We start from the raw sequence: 8,406 nt of genomic DNA on the forward strand, positions 1-8,406 counted from the left end.
TCAGTACAACATTGCATGAGTAACTTGGCCATCAATGAAAAACACACTGGTGTGGAAGCAAGCCAGAAGGGGCTCCTGAAGTCCAGAACCATCGGAACAAGGCTTGAGTGTTCTGACTGATTAGATGGAACCTTCCTGAGAAGGTATATAAGGGGCAGTTGAGTAAGGCAGAAGAGAAGCAGCTGGAAGGGTGTCATCCCTGAACACTGCTAGTATAGGCTTTCTGAGAGCTGCATATGTGAGAGGCTGAAAGCAAGGAGGGTTCATCATCAAAGAGAAGGGAGGCGAAGAGGCCAGAAGGCCTCCGTTTGAAGTGATGGTGTGAGACAAAGCACCCTAACTTCCCTCAAGGGTTAATGTGATTATTACAGGACCTAGTCTGGCTTGCAGGTGTTGATGATTTGAACCTTCCAGTAGCCTCCATCCTTATCTCTTTTGAAGGCTGAACTTTGGAATGAGGTCATTGGGTAATTATGAGAACTTGTGTTCAGCTGTATAATCAAATGGGGGAGTGGGGATTAGGAAAAATGTTAAAGTCTTCTGGAAAGTTCCATCAAGAGAAATTCATGATTGGATCCAAAGCATCACCTGGTGCCAGAGGGCAAAAAGCTATGATAACGGTATAGGCCATAGGGAAGCCATGTTAACTTTATGCTCATGCCATGCTCATACATTTTGCTATGTTATGCTTCATCATGATAGACTGCAATATACAGAATGGTTTTAGGATACAGTTTGGATTTTTATGCTGCAAGAAGATGTGCCCTCCAATATATTAGAACTGTTAGCTTTTTTTGTTTTGTTTGTTATTAAGCTATAGAAGTTGTACTGTGTAGTTATATCTTTTAACATCTTTAAAATAAACTTTTGAATATTTTAACAGATCTGCTTTATTTGGTGTATTTAATCATGAGGATCCACAGGGGAGGGGGAGGCGGCTTTTGCTTGGCAGCGGCAGCAGCTCCTGCTTGGTGACGGCAGCCTGTTTCCTCTCCCCCTCTCCCGTTCCCGCTCCTTTCCCCTCCCCTCCTGTTGGTGCCGAGGGGGCTGCAGCCGGGCATCCTCACCTGGGCTCCGCTGGTTGTGCAGGGCACTGCTTCGGGGGCTGGGCCCTGCTGGCGGTGGCAGGGGGGGCTGCCCGTGGCCAGGTGGGACTTTTTTTTAAAGCCCCCCGCCTTTTCTTCAAAAAGTGTTATTGTCCCGCAAGATGCTGGATGAATGGGCACCTTAACCTTTAAGACCAACAAAGATTTATTCAGGGCGTGAGCTTTCGAGTGCAAGCACTCTTCGTCAGACTATGATCTCCTTACATGACATGGAATATATTATGTCTGTTCTTGTCACCTCCCTGCTGAATGGGACATCATACCCATGATTCTGCCACATGCCACATGAAGCGATAAAGCCCATTCTACCCCTTCTGGGCTCTACCATGGCTACACTCCCCATTTGCAGAATATGTGCCCCCCTCCCAGAGATTATAAACTTCTTCCTCTAACCAGGAGAATTCCCGAAAGGGCTACGGGAGACACTGGTTCGCCTGCTGCTCAAAAAGCATCCCTGGACCTGCGACAATGTATCAACTATCGTCCTGTCTCACACTGGAAAGGGCTGTTGTGGACCAACTATCAGCATTCCTGGAAGAAGCTTCAGTCTTAGACCCATCCCAGTCAGATTTCCAGCCTGGCCATGGGGTAAAGACAGTGCTAGTCGCTCTGGTGGATGACCTCCATCAGCAGTTGGACTGGGTTGGGTTGGTGCTGCTTGTGTTATTAGACCTCTCAGCAGCATTCGACACAGTCATTGAGCTTCTAGCTCACCACCTCGCCGATGCTGGGATTAGAGGGACTGCCCTTCAGTGGCTGATCTCTTTTCTTCTGGATCACAGACAGAGGGTAGCAATAGGAGAGAGTTCATCAAGCCATCTTCAGTTTGCATGTGGAATCCCTCAGGGAGCACTTTTATCTCCAATCCTATTCAATATCTTTATGCCCCCTCTTGCTCAACTGGTGTGGAAGTTTGGGTTGGGTTGCCACCAATATGATGACACCCAGCTCTTCCTCCTGATGGACGGTCACCCTGATTCTCCCCCGGAAGCATTAGCCAGCTACCTGGAAGCAGTGATGAGGTGGCTCAGTCATCTGACACTCAATATTTCAAAGATGGAGGTCCTGTGGCTAGGCAGGAAGGGTCCAAACAAGGAAGCGCGCCTACCCAACCTGGATAGAGTACAGCTATCAGTGGCTCACTCCACCAGGAACCTGGGTGTGATTCTTGATGCCTCCCTTTCAATGGAGGCTCAGGTCACAAAGGTAGCATGGCTGGCATTCTATCATCTTCGCCAAGCCAAACTACTACTTGGCACCGGAACACCTACCCACAGTGATCCATGCGACAGTCACCTCCAGACTGGACTTCTGCAACTCGCTCTACACAGGCCTGCCTTTAACCTTGTTCCAGAAACTGCAGCTGGTCCAAAATGCAGCATCCAGGGTCCTCACAGAAACACCATGGAGGTGCCAAATTTGACTCATCCTCCAACAGCTGTGCTGGCTCCCGGTCAAATTCTGGATCAGGCTTAAAGTTATGGAAATTACCTTTAAGGCCACATGCGGTCTGGGCCCGGTATACCTCAGCGCCCGTCTTTCTGCCTACACCATTCAAATAGCCTTACGCTCCAAAACCTCTATCTGCCTGATGATCCCTGGCCTCAAGGAAGCTTGCTTGACATCAACGAGGGCCAGAGCTTTCTCCACCCTGGCCACCAGGCATTTGGTTGAGGTTGACCAATCACCTTCCATTGGCCCCTGAGCCTCCCTCCCATGAAAACCACCATGGATTCGTCCAACCCACAGGGCCGCCAGTATGTTATAGTTGAATTGTTGTTCTCACCATTGTTCTACTGTTCTATTACATTGTTCTATTGTTATCACTGTACTGTTACTGTTTATAACTACTGAGTTACCTGTATTGTTTCCCTGTTTTATGTAAACCGCCCTGAGCCTCAGGGGAGGGTGGTATGTAAATATAATAATAAATTTAATAAATAAATATGTGAATTAGGTATATATCTTAAATTAGCACTAGATGGCAGTGTAAGGCAGCTATATGATCACTTTCTGAGCATTATTATGAAAGTAGGCAAGTTGCTACAGCCATGTCTGTCAAAATATAAAAGCTAAAACACCATCTATGTAATACCTTTATTAGTACTGGCCTGATGACACCTAATAGTGTGTGTGCTTGTGAGTTCCCCAGAACTGTTAATCAGGGCAGATGTTACAAAATAAAAAAGCGGAAAAAAGCGGATTTAAGCAGGTTCTTCAGGTCATGATATTAAGATGATGATGACACATATGTGTGATGTGATTATTATTTATAAATTCATAAACAGTGTGATCAGTAAACAGTCTCAGCAACACAACCATAATAGTTTATGCTTAGAATACCAAGAATTCAATATTGTCCCCCAAAATCAATAGGCAGGGAGATTCAAGTTGGGCTGCTGCCCTTCAAAAGGGGGTCTGGAGGTCTGCTGAAATTACAGTTGATCCCCAGGCTACAGAGAGCAGTTCCTCACAGCCACTTTGGAAGGTGAACTCCATGGCAACATACCTTTCTCCCTCCTCTCTCCAAGCCCCACCCTCCCCAGACTCCACCCTCTCAATCTCCAGCTATTCCCCAGTCCAGAAATGGCAACCATAGGTCATTAAAGACAAACAATGTAAGTTCTTCTTCCTAATGGGGTGGATCTGCCCACATTTCCTGTTAGTGGAAAAGGGAGGAGTGATTTTGTAGTGTGAACAAAGTGGTGCAAGGGATCATGGGACCTGCTTGGGCAAAAACTATGTGGGCTGTAATAAAGAGAATGGGTCAAGATGTGAGTGAAAAAACTGACTGGATCTAAACCAGTGTATAATTCTTCCCCCACAGAAAGGCCCAGACAATGTCTAGGTCTAATAATTGCTATTATCCACTATAGCCTACAGGGCAATTTCTATTTTCAGAGAGAGAGAGAACATTTCCACCTGCTGGTTGCCAGAGATAGGTACCTTAAATGGGACAAGATTCAAAAGTGTGTCCAAGCTGCTTCCTTTACCTTGCCCTCTTCTAGCCTCCTCTCCCTCCACCTGTCAAATTTTGGGGCAGCAGTGATCGTGTCCTAAAGTTATGGAAGAATGTAATTAATTATTTTTTTTTTCAAAAAAAACATAACAGGTGACAGATGCTTCCCACAGAATACAGTCTGACCCAGAATCTCCGTGACCTTCAATTAGGCCTGGAATGCTAACATACAATCCCAGACAGATTAGAAAAAGGGAAAAGGAACAGGATGTCACAGCCCTTTTGGGCTGGCACTGAAATGAGGCCCTGTCCAGCCATTTGATGGCACTTTCTCTTTACTTTTAGGGAAGCAGGAGGTTTCCGAGCAAAGCAAAACACTGATTAGCATCTCCGTAGCTGGGCTCCAAGCCAGGGGAAGGGTGTGTGCCCTGCTCTGTGTAATTTACTGGGAGTACATAGCCTTTGCCAAAGGCTTGTTGTTTGGAATGTTCAAGGCACTAACATCCCAGGAGAATATTGATAGCACTGTAATCTGCATTGCTTTGGATGAGCAGCACTTGACGCTCTGTGGAAAGAACGGTGCCCTGGTAAAGAATTTAACCCAAGCAGCTAACATGACCCCAAGATCTCTGTTACCTCAATATCTTGTTGCATTTGCACAAAGCGTATTTGAAAGGAAATCTCACTGTGTATATTCGGATATAAGAAATGGGAGAAGTTGAAATATCCCACCAGCCCCGCTGTTTTGAATTCTTCTTGGGCAGCATCCAAAACTGTGTGCGGAGCTATGAATTAATAAAGTAGTTGTCATCCTGTATAATCATATAAGAAGGAATTCATGCTGAAAAATAGACACACCAGCACCCAAGTCTGCTTGGAAACCACATTCCCTCCCTTGATGCCTCAAATGGATGAGGGCATTGAAACAGAACTAAAATATACTAAAAGCACATCAGTAATACACGGTAGGAAAATATATTTATTTGCTGCAACCTTTATATACATCACTTCCTTTTGACATGTTATAGTAGAATACTGCCCATCTTGCAGTCTTACTAATCATGGCCAGGGATTCTGTTTTTTTTTTTTGGGGGGGGGGAGCACCATTGGGAATGTCCCAACCCAGAGAGGGCAATCCTAGCAGACTTTTAGAGGCCATAATTCCTGAAAAGATTATGGTGCTTGCCGTATGTAACTCAGAATAGAAACAATACTAAACTGTAAAATAAAACTGTTTTCCGGAGTGACACAACTTATTTGTATGCTAAAATCAAAGCAGCTTCTTTCTAGATTTTCTGATTGCAGAATTCTAGTTAAGTTCCCCAAAGCTGACTCAACAAAGCATGTCTGCTTCCATACACAGGAAGGAAAGTGAATCCAGTCTGTTCTGACACATTGCTGTTCTTGGAGGGATTCTATTCTTTTCAGGTGAGAAAAAGAACATTCGGCAGAGCAGTCAGTAATCATCAATGTCAGAAAAACAAGTAGTGTGATCTGTACATCTGGAAATACTAATTGTATTCCATCTTTCGCTATTGTGTCACAAAGATCAATGTGGCTGGATTTCATGTGTCTTATTTCATGGCACTTTGAGCACCTGTAACAGTGGATCTGTAAGTTACCAAAGAGATCCATATTCACGTTAGCAGCCAATTCGTTTCTGAGAATCTTAATGTTTGTCAGATGATCCATATAATTTAGAAAAGAAAATCTACTTGACACTTTTTTGTACTTTTTACCTTTCCTTGTCACATGAACTATAAGTGTATCAGTTATGATTATGGCAAAGTAACCAGATAATCTGACCTTTGTCTCTAAGGTTCAGTGCTCTTTCCTGCAACACTGCTGTCATTCACTTGCTTTTTCCCTGTTCCGCTAGTAAGACCAGCAGGCTTCTTTGTAGTTACTACAGGCTTTCTCAAACAGGATTTTGTGAAACCCTGAGATTTCTTGACAGCTCTGGAAGGGTTTCCTGAATGACTAGGAGTCAGTTAATTTTGTATATATATATTTAAATTTGTTAAACATTTATCAGGTGATATGACCATATATGATCATGTTGACCCACATCCCCTCCATGGCCAATGATGGGCCTGGAGGGTATGAGAAAGGGAGGATCCCTGGGTGAACATGTACACAGGTATGCTTCCTAACCATATTCTGTACAATTGCACCTCTTCTGGGAGTTCTCGAAGTTTGAAGGAAGTTTCAGGGGTTTCTCAATGGTAAAAAAGTTGAGAAAAGCAGAGTTACCATCAAGCAAGGTATCTTTTGATATGTCTTCAAATCTTTCACAATCACCCCTCACTTCTTGTTGTGCCCCTGCTTTGCTGGTGCCCTTAGCTTGTGCTTAGTTGGCCTCCTGGGTAACTCAGCACTAGAGTTGCCAGCTCTGGGTTGGGAAATGCCTTTGGGGTGAAGCCAGGAGTGGGTGGGATTTGGGGTGAGGAGGGAACCTCAATGAAATATAATACTATGGAATCCACCCTCCAAAGAAGCCCTTTTGTACAGTGGAAATGATCTCTATTGCCTGGAGATGAGCTATAATTTCAGAGGCTCCTCAGGTCCCAGCTGGAGATTGACATCCCTACCCAGCACTGATTCTGGGAAATCCGAGGTTCAGTTCGCGTTTCAGACGTGACTCTTCTAGGGGGCTTTATGCAAACAACTCCCTTTATGCAAACAACTCCCATCTGTAATTGTTCTGACTTAACCTGCAGGGTTGTTTTGTAAGGATTACTGAGAGAACAAATTGGAAATGTCTTGAAACACTGTACAAGTGAAATTTCATTTACTTATGCTGCAGAGAGAGACAACCTCACTACGGGCTGTGCCCATTTGGTCTGACATACTTATGCTACACTGAATGAGGGAAACTATGCTGGAGCTTGTTGCCATGACTGTGGTTCTTGCTTGACTCCCAGCTCTGCAAGCCTTCCTTGCTGCTCCCACCCCCAGTATTTGAGTGGCTTGTGAGTGTTCAATGGACTTCGAAGGGTGAACACTGCTTAGGATTGCATTATAAATGCTGCATGGGGTAGGTCCACCGGGCAGCATTCTGAGCTACCAGGAGCTACCTCAAAACATTGCAAGGAATTTATTTCAGTCATTGAGGGATGACTCCATAGCATTCTACACTGAGGTCTCTCCCTGCCTCAAATCCTACCTCCACCTCCAAAGTTTCTAGGTATTTCTCAACCCAGAGCTGGCAGCCCTAGTCATGGCTGTTCCTGGAGAAGGCTGCCTGAAGTGATCTGTTTTAGGCTGCAGGTATTTTGAGTGTGGGATTTATTTATTTACTTTGTTTCTTATCTGCCTGAAACTCAAGGTGGACTACACACTTTTAAAAGCACAAGAAGCACAATAGGAAACATACAATCAACAGTCACTACAGCTGAGCGAAAAAATTAGGGAACGGTGCACTAAAAGTGTGATGGATAAAAACAGTGCAACTGAGGTGAGTTTCAAAACTGCAGAATAATGCAGTGAAAACAGTGTATCATTCACATGGAACAAAGCCATGCAAACTGACTATAATTTCTTAGATGTTGATGACAACAGGAATCCCTGATAAGAATGCCGTCCTGAACCATTGTGTTTTACATATTACTGTACACTTTAAATTTGAGTTTGTAAGCTACCTTGACCCATGGGGAAAAGGCAGGGTATAAATATTTTACTAAAGAAGTGATTATTCTTTTCCTTAGAAGCTTTTAAGGAGAAGAAACATAATTACGATAAAAAAGCTGCTGGTACCGAAATGTGGGATGTGATAGGTGAGTGTCACCGCGAAAGGACCAGAATTCCAAAACATCACATTGTCTCACAGACATTATTTACTAATAGAGAATGAGGAGCCTTGTTGCTAGGCACAGCTGTTGCCATGATCGAGAGAGGGGTGCGTGTGTGCGTGTAGAATGTATAGTAACACATGCAACCGTGTTGCTAGGCATAAATGTTGCTATGGTGAGAGAAAGGGAAGATAACTGTGGCAACTAATATTCGTATACACACTCCAAGTGACCCAAATGTTCTATAAAATTTCAAAACATGGGTGAGAGAGGTTATCTTTCATGGACAGCTCCCTTGCCCATTCTCACTCCACACTTAATGTCAGTGGGGCAATGGACTTAGGCTCTCCCTTTAGAGAAAAAAAGAGAGGAGGTGTTCAAAGGCATACCTTTGTCTGAGCCTGTCTTTTCACTATGAACATTTCAAGGGGAAGAAAATGGGGAGGCAAAGAAATACTCCCCTCTTTCCCCATTTTTTGTTGGTTCCAACTTGTCAATTGTAATTTTCAGGAATGCAGAATGTCACTGTTAGCACAGAGATTTGTCCTCC

This window comes from Paroedura picta, chromosome 4 (assembly GCF_049243985.1).
Source record: "Paroedura picta isolate Pp20150507F chromosome 4, Ppicta_v3.0, whole genome shotgun sequence".
NCBI lineage: Eukaryota > Metazoa > Chordata > Lepidosauria > Squamata > Gekkonidae > Paroedura > Paroedura picta.